The 12,264-nt window shown below is 40.2% G+C and overlaps 1 long non-coding RNA gene across 4 annotated transcripts; it reads right to left on the reverse strand.

Annotated features, from left to right (window-relative positions):
- Positions 1-3,816: 3,816 nt before the first annotated feature.
- LOC109553583 (uncharacterized) lies at positions 3,817-12,249 on the reverse strand. 4 transcript variants are annotated; one of them, XR_002180076.2, is made up of 6 exons: positions 12,124-12,249; positions 11,143-11,249; positions 10,704-10,824; positions 10,334-10,478; positions 9,922-10,025; positions 3,817-3,998 (listed from the first exon to the last, which is right to left on the reverse strand). It is a non-coding gene; the product is annotated as an uncharacterized lncRNA (long non-coding RNA). The 4 variants fall into 4 exon arrangements; XR_002180074.2 differs by having other exon boundaries at positions 10,334-10,558; XR_002180073.2 differs by having other exon boundaries at positions 10,334-10,824.
- Between the last annotated feature and the right edge of the window lie 15 nt (positions 12,250-12,264).

The following is a 12,264-nucleotide window of genomic DNA, read 5'->3' on the forward strand; positions in this document are numbered from 1 at the left end:
TTTTCTCTAGTTGCGATGCACGGGCTTCTCACTGCAGAGGCTTCTGCTGCTGCGGAGCACGGCTCTAGGGCTTCAGTAGTCGCACCTCCCAGCTTCTAGAGCACAGGCTCAATAGTTGCAGTGCACGGGCTTAGCTGCTCCACAGCATGCTGGATCTTCCCGAACCAGGGACTGAACCTGTGTCTCCTGCATTGGCAGGGGGATTCTTCACCACTAAGCCACCAGGAAAGCCTCCTATGGATTATCTTGAGAAGCCTGATTTTAATCAATCAGATTAGATCAGATCAGATCAGTCACGTCCGACTCTCTGCGACCCCATGAATCGCAGCATGCCAGGCCTCCCTGTCCATCACCAACTCTCGGAGTTCACTGAGACTCACGTCCATCGAGTCAGTGATGCCATCCAGCCATCTCATCCTCTGTCGTCCCCTTCTCCTCCTGCCCCCAGTCCCTCCCAGCATCAGGGTCTTTTCCAATGAATCAACTCTACACATGAGGTGGCCAAAGTACTGGAGTTTCAGCTTTAGCATCATCCCTTCCAAAGAAATCCCAGGGCTGATCTCCTTCAGAATGGACTGGTTGGATCTCCTTGCAGTCCAAGGGACTCTCAAGAGTCTTCTCCAACACCACAGTTCAAAAGCATCAATTCTTCAGCGCTCAGCCTTCTTCACAGTCCAACTCTCACATCCATACATGATCACAGGAAAAACCATAGCCTTGACTAGACGGACCTTTGTTAGCAAAGTAATGTCTCTGCTTTTCAATATGCTATCTAGGTTGGTCATACTTTCCTTCCAAGGAGTAAGCGTCTTTTAATTTCATGGCTGCAATCACCATCTGTTGTGATTTTGGAGCCCAGAAAAATAAAGTCTGACACTGTTTCCACTGTTTCCCCAGCTATTTCCCATGAAGTGGTGGGACCGGATGCCATGATCTTCGTTTTCTGAATGTTGAGCTTTAAGCCAACTTTTTCACTCTCCACTTTCACTTTCATCAAGAGGCTTTTTAGTTCCTCTTCACTTTCTGCCATAAGGGTGGTGTCATCTGCATATCTGAGGTTACTGAGATTTCTCCCAGTAATCTTGGTTCCAACTTGTGCTTCATCCAGCCCAGCGTTTCTCATGATGTACACTGCATATAAGTTAAATAAGCAGGGTGACAGTATACAGCCTTGATGTACTCCTTTCCCTATTTGGAACCAGTCTGTTGTTCCATGTCCAGTTCTAACTGTCGCTTCCTGACCTGCATACAGATTTCTCAAGAGGCAGGTCATGTGGTCTGGTATTCCCATCTGTTGAAGAATTTTGCAGTTTGTTGTGGTACACACAGTCAAAGGCTTTGGCGTACTCAATAAAGATGTTTTTCTGGAACTCTTTTGCTTTTTCAATGATCAAACAGATGTTGGCAATTTGTTCTCTGGTTCCTCTGCCTTTTCTAAATCCAGCTTGAACATCTGGAAGTTCACAGTTCACATACTGTTGAAGCCTGGCTTGGAGAATGTTGAACATTACTTTACTAGCATGTGAGATGAGTGCAATTGTGCAGTAGTTTGAGCATTCTTTGGCACTGCCTTTCTTTGGGATTGGAATGAAAACTGACCTTTTCCAGTCCTGTGGCCACTGCTGAGTTTTTCAGATTTGCTGGCATATTGAATGCAGCACTTTCACAACATCATCTTTTAGGATTTGAAATAGTTCAACTGGAATTCCATAACCTCCACTAGCTTTGTTCATAATGATGCTCCCTAAGGCCCACATGACTTTGCATTCCAGAATGTCTGGCTCTAGGTTGGTGATCATACCATCGTGATTATCTGGGTCGTGAAGATCTTTTCTGTATAGTTCTTGTTCATAATGATGCTCCCTAAGGCCCACATGACTTTGCATTCCAGAATGTCTGGCTCTAGGTTGGTGATCATACCATCGTGATTATCTGGGTCGTGAAGATCTTTTCTGTATAGTTCTGTGTATTCTTGCCACCTCTTCTTAATATCTTCTGCTTCTATTAGATACATACCATTTCTGTCCTTTATTGTGCCCATCTTTGCATGAAATGTTCCCTTGATATCTCTAATTTTCTTGAAGAGATCTTTAGACTTCCCATTCTATTGTTTTCCTCTATTTCTTTGTATTAATCACTGAGGAAGGCGTCCTTATTTCCCCTTGCTATTCTTTGGAAAGGAAAGGAAAGGAAAGTGAAGTTGCTCAGTCGTGCCTGACTCTTTGAGACCCCATGGACTGTAGCCTACCATGCTCCTCTGTCCATGGGATTTTCCAGGCAATAGTACTGGAGTGGATTGCCATTTCCTTCTCCAGGGGAATCTTCCCGACCCAGGGATTGAACCCAGGTCTCCCTCATTGTAGACAGACGCTTTACCACCTGAGCCACCAGGGAAGAACTCTGCATCAAATGGGTATATCTTTCCCTTTATGGGTATATATTTCTCAGCTTTCCCACTGATGGATTGAAGTTTCATTTTCTCAGGTCTGTTAAATCACTTACCATTGATCTGTAAGTTTTTCAGCTTCCATAAATTTGTTGCTATTGTCTCCTCTCCTATTTTCCTAATCTGTGTGAGCTTAGGTCCTAAAACACTTATTTTTTTCTGTTCAAACGGGAGGAAAATTAAACACATATGTTCAACCCACTACTTTAACCTGCAAGTTCAAAAGAGTCTATTCATTCTGCAAGGTTCAATTCTTCAAGAGGCATTCTTCTGACTTATTTGCCTTTGGCAGAATTAATCTTGTCCTTCAAAGCATTCAATAATTTTTAGTACAATAATTAGATTCCCAAAAGAGTAGTGGTGAACCTTCTAAAAAATCAAACACTTATTTTGATATGTTGTTGTCGTTCAGTCGCTAAGTCATGTCTGACTCTTTGCAACCTCAGGGACTACAGTATGCCAGGCTTCCCTATCCTTCAATATATACCAGAGTTTATTCGAATTCATGTCCATTGAGTCAGTGATGCTATCTAACCATCTCATCCTCTGCTACCCTCTTCTCCTTTCGCCTTCAATCTTTCCCAGCATCCCGGTCTTTTCCAATGAGTCGGCTCTTTGCATCAGGTGGCCAGAGTATTGGAGCTTCAGCTTCAGTATCAGTCCTTCCAATGAATATTCAGGGTTGACTTCCTTTAGGATTTACTGGTTTGATCTCCTTGCTGTGCAAGGGACTCTCAAGAGTCTTCTCCAGCACCACAATTATTTGGATATATTTTCTACCAACTACATTTTTAATTCTTCTTCTTTTTTTGCTGTCTTTCCACATTAAAACTGAAAATCAGCACCTCTGCTGCACAGAAGCCTGTTTATACATCATAAATCAATTTTTGAATTTATCGCCCTCTAGTGGCATTTCAAGAAACTAACTTCAGGTACAGCCTATGGGTTGTCTTTAAAGAGAAAATATCTGATATTATTGACATTAAATTCTCAAAGGAATGCATTGCTCTATTTAAAAAATTTTTCCTAATTGAATATGCATAGCTTTTATAATCAAAGAAAGCTACAATTTTCAAAATCATTCAATGAGTTTCTTTTATAATATAATTACATTAGGAAGCTATACGAAAGTTCCAATACAAATTATATGTTTTAAAAATACAACCTATTTGTAATGTTTACTTTGCTTTCCTTATTTCTCAGTCTGACTGAGTTGAATTACAATAGCCTTCAAATGAATTATTTATAATTCAAACGGTAAGTAAATATCTGATGTTCTTTACAACAGAAAATGTTTTATTTTATATACCAAAACCCTGAACTGAGCTGTTTCTGCTCAAATTAAAAATCAACCTAAAATCTTTAATATGTAGGTTTAATCATGTTTATTTAAACATAGACATATAAAATGTACAAGGTAAACTTTCTTGGATGATATATTTAAGGAGAGGATCAAAATTTGCACACACCTCCTTCATCACGGGGTCATCATGCTGGTCTGTGCTTGTCAACAAGGCTACACATGGAAATGCAGGAGGCAGAGCAGACGCCCCTGTTTGGGTTCAAAATGAGATAGGACATGATTTGTACAGTTCTCAGAAATGTTTTAAGCAATTGCATAACACCACACAAGAAGAGAAACTACCAGAAAAAAGCATTATTTAACTCACAAATCACATGTGTATTTATATATATGCATTTATATATGGCACGCATACATATGTATCTAACCTGAATAAAATTATTTAAACTTTCAAATGTTTTACATAGCAAAGAAGTTCATGCCAAGCAAATATAAGAGAAATGTGTATTATCAGATGAAAACCACAGAAGATAAAGATGAGAGATACACCCCTATCCTTCCCCATCCCTCTGAAAGCAGAAGCAGTGCCGGGCCACAGGAGTTCAACATTCTGAGCTGAGTCTTTCTAGTTCCTGCTCAGCACAATTGGTCATTTCTGTGAACTAGTGACAGCCTGCATTTTCCATTTCTTCCTCCTCCTTTTTTCCCCCCAAATCAGCATTCTTATTCCAGTTATCCTGCTCTTACTACTTCATACTGGGTATGATCAGAGCAGATAACTTGTCATTTGGTTTATAAGTGGCTGGACCAAGAGGAGCCCCATCTGAGCCTCCCTTACAGAGCCTAGACACAGAGCTGGAGGCACCAGCTGAACAGGATTGGGGTGGTCTCCACTTGGGAAGGGATGGATGAGTGTGCCTTCTGTGCAGACAGAGGGTGTGCATGGATATGTGTGTTTTACCATGACTGTGGCAGAGACTGTTAGTTGTCCAGATATTCGATTTCCCCTCTCTCTACAAGGGACTTTCAACTGTTCATAGGTAACTGTTCACAGAACCAAAAAGAACATTCTGCTCAGCCTCTTCTGCAATGAGTGTGTGGTTATGTGATTAAGTACCAACTAAGTTCCAGATGGGATAGAAGCATGAATAATGTGTATGGCTTCTGGGTGTGACCTTAAAAGCACATTCTTCCTTCCAATTTTTTCCTCTTTCTGCTGGCTGGAAGGCACTCAGAGTGCTGAGCTGTCTGGAACACGGGGCTAAGGAAGGGATACTAGAATGGTGGGGGGACAAGATAGAAGGACCCCAGGCCCCAGACATCTTTGTGTTACAGGCCAAGCTTTAACCTCCCAGATAAACCTCTATGTCATCTAAGCCACTGCTCTTCAAGGTCTTTTCTTACACAGTCAAATCTTTATTGGGAAAAAAAAAAAAAGCCATGCCCAAGAAGGAAGCAGATCTCATTAAGTGTAAAATCTAACCAAATTTGGAGATTTGAGGGAAACATTCTGGAGAAAAGTTTAATCTCTGATCTAAAGAATGTGAGGGGGATTTCTCTGGTGGTCCAGTGGGTGGGACTCTATCCTCCTAATGCAGGGGGCCAGCATTCGATACCTGATCAGGGAACTAGATCCCACATGCCTCAACTAAAAAATATTCACAGGCTGTAACTAAAGATCCTGTGTGCCACAACTAAGACATGGTGCAGCCAAATAAATAAATAAATACATAGATATATTGGTGATGGACAGGGAGGCCTGGCGTGCTGTGATTCATGGGGTCGCAAAGAGACGGACACGACTGAGCGACTGATCTGATCTGATCTGATATGTATGTGTGTGTGTATATATATATATATATATATATATATATAAAGAACGAGAGAAACCAGGCTGGAAAAACTTTCAGATAAGAACAAGCATGGGGTGTCGAAGTACAGAAAGAAGTCTGGAAGGAGACAGAAGGTATTTCCTGCTAAACCTGCAGAGGTCAGCACAATCCACATCATTCTAACTTTGTAGCCTCTTGATTAAGGAAGGTGAAGAAGATTAAAAATCAAAAGTAAAACCAACTATGGGGTTTTTAGAACCATTACTGAGAAAAGAAATGACAGTAGGTTTTAGGGGAAAGAGGAGTTCACTTTTGGATATGTGGACTTGGAGGTGTTCGTGAGTAGGCAATTGGTCATGCGTCTCTGGTGCTAAGAATTAACATCCTGGATGAAAAATGTTTAGGACGAGTCATTGGCAAGCAGATGGTAAACAAAACTAGAGGAATGGATAGGAGCACCTATCAAAGTCTAAACTGAGAAAATAAGAAGATAAGAAAGTCTAAAATCCTGCCCTGAAAGAATTCCCGCATTCAATGATTGAATGTGAGTGGGGACTAACCAGGAAGACTGAGAAGGAATGGCCAGAGAGATAGGAGGGAAACCAGACAAGTTCGTTGTCAAGGAGACCAAAGAAAGAAACTGTTTCAGTAAATAAATTATGACCAACAACGCTGGCTGCTGTTTTTTCAGGGTCATGTAGAATGAGCTCTGATAGGAGCCCACAGGGCTCTACCATATGCAGATAGTTGATGACCTCAATGGAGAAGGAAAGGCCTTGGGCTGTGGGGATGGAATCCAAATTAGGGTTAGCCTACATCCGGAGCAGATGGTGTAGGAAAAGAGACAGTACTTTCTAGAAGTTTAGCTCCAAAGGGCAAGAGAGAGAGAGAGCACGCACGAGTGAGCAAGCAGCAACTGCAGGGGTACTGAGGTTGAAGATGTTTGGTTTGCTTTGGCTTTTTAAGTTGGAAACTTTTTAGTTGAGTTCATTTAAATACGGGCTTTCCAGGCAGCTCAGCTGGTAAAACTCTGCCTACAATGCAAGAGACCCTGGTTCGATTCCTGGGTTGGGAAGATCCTCTGGAGAAGGGATAAGCTACCCACTCCAGTATTCTTGGGCTTCCCCGGTGGCTCAGACGGTAAAGAATCCACCTGCAATCCGGGAGGCCTGGGTTTGATTCCTGGGTTGGGAAGATGTCCTCAAGGAGGGCATGGTAACCCACTCCTGTATTCTTGCCTGGAAAAACTGCACAGAGGATCCTGGTGGGCAACAGTCCACGACTAAGCACAGCACATTTAAATACAAAAGGGAAAGGTCCCTGTGCAAGGAAAAGATTGAAAGTACAGAAGACAGAATGGAGAGCACAAAATTCAAGGTTCCTGAAAAGGTGAGAAGTGTAGAATTCAGAGCATATGGTGACCGTCAGCAGAAAATGAAAGAGGGAAGGAAGCATGGGGAGATGGAGCAGGGCTGGGACTAGAGTAAAGCAATAAGGCACTCAACTTGGGCACAAAATTTAGGGAAGCACCAAAAAGAAGTCCTCAGTAATTAAGATAAACACTATTTTAGTGCAATCTCTATATAGATCAAAATTAATGCAAAGAATGTATGATGAATAAAATATCAAAATCTTAAATATCCAGTCTGTGGGTAATTTGTTATGACAGCCCTAGTAAACTAATATAACACATATATCAATATTGCAGAAAGAATAATGTCGCTTCATAACTGATTAACCCCTTTCTCCCAAGAACTCTGGAAAAATTCTAGAATTAAGAAAACACAAGGAGTTGAGAAATGAATATTAAAAACAACAACAGAACAAGAAACTCCTTGGGAGCCTGAAGGCAGTTTTGAAACGGTGTGGGAGGTAGACATGTTTATCTGCAAGGGACAGGGCTCTGCCAGGGGGTGGTGGGCAACCAGAAGCAGCCTTGAGAAGGCCTGAAGGAAAGCAGAAAGGAACAGCAACATCCCCAGTCTGCCCAGGATGTATCAGAATAGAAGCATCAGCACACTTGGCTGGGGAGACAGGTTGATGAAAACAACAGGCTGACCAGCTAACTTCTGACACTAATTTCTTTTTCCCCTCCCCCTCCAAACCCCAGGGCTGATGGATAATGGACTGGGGAGTGGGTCTCTCAAAGCTACTTCTTCCTTAGAGATTAATGGTATAACTCTGAACAGAGTTGTCTTTATTGAATGGAGTGACAACAAACTAGGGTGATTAAAACAAATTCCGTGGTGATGCGGGCTCCCTGGATTCCTTCTTAAATTCGTCTGGAGGGTCACACACATGCCTCCTCCCGCCTTTACATTACCAGACATTCCTATGGGCACAAGAGCTCACATGAGCTCAAAATAACCCGGCACTTGTGGAGGAGCAAAGAGACCATAAAATGCAGACAAGTTGAATCACACATACCAAATGAATCAGAATCATTAGAACAGATGAGCCAAGAATGTCAAAGATGCTTCAGAAGATAAACGAAGATATTAGCAATCTGAACTAAGAAATCATGAAAAAGTGGAAATATGAGGCTTCCTTGTTAAACACTCACCATTTTCCAAAAATCCACAAACTACTGAAATAATTTTCTTTGATACCTGTGGGCTTGTTCAAGTTGCTGGTTAACCACTATACCACAAATATGTACACACCGATCCCTGTTTCCAGACTGTGGCCTTTTTCTGTTCTCTTTTGTGTTTTAAATCCTGTTTTTGCCTTTGTTTCTTAACAATAGTGTAATGACTGCCTTCCTCATGTGACTAAATGGCTGAAGCAAATTAACTAAAGGTCCCTGGGTTATCCTTTGACTAAATAAAATAATTAGAGGGAAAATGCAACAAATAGGTAAAATGGCACAGAGGATACAGCTAAAAAGTGAGTTAGAAACTGTAAAATCAGATTGAGGAACTTTCCCAGGCAGCTACAGGAAAAAATAAAGATATGGAAAACATAAAAGGAATGATATGTGATATGGAGGGTATTGAAGGTAGAAGCATAATGCCAGTATCTAGATTTTATGGATTCAAAATGGGGGGGGGGGGGTTGGAAAAGATATATTTAAAGAGATAAAGAAGGTAAATTTTCCTAAATGAAAGAAAAATGAAGGATCCCAGATTGAAAGAAATAAAAAAAAATTCAAACAGATTTTAAAAAGAGATCCCTAACTAGATCCATTATTAGTGAAATTTAAGAATATCATCAACAAAAATAAATGATGTAGAATTCTCAGGAAAAGGGAACAGATACCTAAAAAGATCAGGAATCACATTGGTATCAGACTTTTGAAACAATACTAGATTCAAGAAAAAAATAAAGTAATATTTTAAAGTAATAAAGGAAAAGACCTTGGAACCTGCAGAAATTGTTACATTAAACAGAGAGATTCTATATGCGATTCCCATGAGTTCAGCATCAGTATCATTACTATTAACAAATTACCAAGACTTCTGGAAAATGCAGTAAGAAAAGAAAAAGATAAAGGTGTATAAAAGTAGGAAAAATAAAGCTAAAACATTTATAAAAATACGACCAGCCATCTTAGGAAAAAATCAACAGAATAAAAAAATATTAAAATTCATAAGGGAGTTTAGGCATTATAAAAATCAATAGTATTTTTTCTTACCACAAATAACCAACCTAAATAAGTATAATGTAAGATAATATACCATTCATAACAATAACAAAAGCCATAATGTGGCTAGGAAATTAACCAAGAACAGACAAGACTTCTATGGAGAAAACTATAAAAATTTTAAAGCATACAACATGGTCTGAATAAACAGTCATATGTTTCAACAGAAAGATTTATTATGTCAGTTCTCTTCAGGTTAATCTAGTGAATTCAATTTTAATGAGAAGCTTTATTGGATTTTAAGTACCAATGAATTTATCCTCAAATGTACATGAAAGACCAAAAACATAAAAGAGTCAAGCTAGTCTTGAAAAAGAGGGAGAATTTGTTTTATCAGATATTAATACATATTGCAGAGTCAAGCAATAAAAATAGTGTGGGAAGGGTGTAAGAACAGACACCACGGACTAACAGGACAGAGCTCAGATACAAACCCAAACATATAGAACTAAACATATATTGGCACCAGGCAGCCATGGGTAAACCACTCAGAAACAAATGGCATTCTACTCTGCCAAAGATCACATATTTAGTTCAGTCTAGAACAATTTACAAAACCTGGTATTCAACATACAGATCTATCATAGACAGTGGTTTCATCCCGGGACTTTAACGCTAAATGAAAGCAGGTATGTTTTTCACTGGGGTTAGTAAGAGAATAACTGATTCTAAAACCCCTTTTAGGCTTGGGCCATACCTGAAACATTTAGGGAGGCTCTCCTCCTTGAGCTGTCCAACTTGGGGAAGTCATTTTCTTAGGTGGAAGGCACTGGAATCATTGGGACTTTTCCCTAGGTGTACCTGGAGAGTAACAGCAAAATCACCATTTACAAAACATGGGTCTCCTGCATGCTGATACCATACAGTGAAAGGAAAGCGTGAGATATGGTGGTATTTCTTGAACATTCCAGGCACTTTGTCAGCTCTGGGCCTTTTCATTTGTTGTTTGCACTGCCTGCAATTCTCTTCCCTCAGAGAGCCTCAAAGTTGGCTCCTTCCCTCCTTCAGGCCTTTGCCCAAGTAGCACATCATCAAAGAGACCTCCCATAACCATTCTATTTACAATTGCAAGACCCTTTCCCACAGAATCATCCCCACCTTCCTCTTACCTGCTTAATTTTCCTCCATATGTAAATGTTTTGCTTATTTCTTTTGTTTGTTGTCTTTATTCCACTTCCTGAACATAAACTCATGCAGAATTTTTGTCATTTTGTTCAGTGCTCATTCCTGGCAGGTAGAAGGTGCTCCATACATCTTTGTTGAATGAATGAATGGTTATTGTATCTTAGCGTTCCCATAGATACTGGCAACAGTACTAAGGTATAGCTCATCATCTGAAGTGTAGATAAATGATCAATTGATTTATTGATTGATAAATTTATTGATAAATATCAATCAATCCTTATAGTGAATCTTAACAACTGAGATACAATAATCAAATCAAAAAGTTCAAGCAGACAATTTGTAGTTAGCACTTACTAATGTTCACATAATATGAATCCTGGTAAGTGTTTACTGGATCATTTTTTCTTGGAGAGAGATGCAATCAGCAATTCTTATTAATTTTCTATAGTTGCATGTCAAGACTCACAATCATTATCTGAAAAGAAAACAAATAAACCCTAGGAAAAAGAAATGATCAGAGTTGTGCCTTAGAAATCTTTGTGATTTTTAAGTCTATAAACCTTTGTTTATAAACACAAAGGTGAGTCTGCAGTTACAAGAGAAAAAATACAGTCCACTTAGAAAGAAGCAGGTGATTCCAAAAGTAAAAAATCAGTGGTAGATTTCCAATTGTGTCCCTTTTGCCGTTAGGGAATTATATGTCCTCACCCACTGCCATGTGCCTAGAAGTGATCCTATACTCATTAATTATTTTTATAATAATGCAGAATAACAAACCACCCCATTGGCTTACAATAAGCATTTAATTCTTTTCCCATTGTCTGCAGGTCAGCTGGGATGGTGCTGCTTCAGGATGCGGCCTTCCTGGACTTGTTTGTCTGAAAAAGTCTTTGTTTCATCCTGTGGAGTATAGAATTCCAAGCTGACATATTTGTTTTGCATTTTTAAGTTGTCATTTCATTTTCTTTTGGCTTGCACAGTTTCTAATGAGAAGTCTATGAAAACTTACTATTATTTCTCTGTGCATAATGTGCCTTTTTTCACCAGCTACTTTTAAGATTTTTCTCTTTAAGCTTTTGAAGGGTCTAAATAGCTTTTCCTTTAGACCCCAGAGTCTAGGGCTAGTCACTACTAAGGCATGACACTTCGGGGGTCTCTATTGCATATTCCATTCAACAACTGTATTCAACAGTCTCCCCACTCTAGCTCCAGGGAACTCAAATGATTCCTTGTCCTGTGAGTTGTGAAAATTGTTTGGCTTACTGCTTCCCCATGATCTTTCCTGGCCTTGTGGAATAGTCACAGAACATATTCACTGATTTTTATTCAGTTAAAGATGCAGATTTCTGAAGCTTTTTCTCCATGAACTCGGCCTTATAAATTCCAACCAATTTGGTCTCCCCAAAATCCAATCCCCGTCTACTTCATTTGGTAAGACCTGTCTTCTCAGGGAGACCCTAGGCTCTGCTTAAGTTCCCCTTGTACTTGCAAACTGGAAACTGCCTCTGGACAGAGAGCCAGGGTCAACCCGGCTCATCCCTGGCTCATCTCATTTGTTTCTCTTCTTTCATGTAAAAGGACTGGAACTGCCTGCCGTCCGATGTCTGAAAACAGTTATTTTCACATACTTTGCTCAGTTTCTTAATAGTTTCAGACCTATTTCTTCTTGTCCAGTAGTGGGCGTCTTAAATGCCTTACGGAAAACGCAGATTGCTTTATAAAGATTATTCTCTGTGGTTAAAATTCACCTCTCTCAAGGGCAATCCTCGCTTACTTCTCAGGAGATGGTGATGGATCATTTCCTTTGGTGGTCTCCTCCAGGCACCAGAGTCCGGAACCTGGCGTAGCCTCCACTCCGCGCCGGCAGCGTTCTGTTTCTCCCGCGCGCGCGCCTCCCTCCCGCTTGGCTCCTCCC

Source organism: Bos indicus, chromosome 27, assembly GCF_029378745.1.
Source record: "Bos indicus isolate NIAB-ARS_2022 breed Sahiwal x Tharparkar chromosome 27, NIAB-ARS_B.indTharparkar_mat_pri_1.0, whole genome shotgun sequence".
Lineage (NCBI taxonomy): Eukaryota > Metazoa > Chordata > Mammalia > Artiodactyla > Bovidae > Bos > Bos indicus.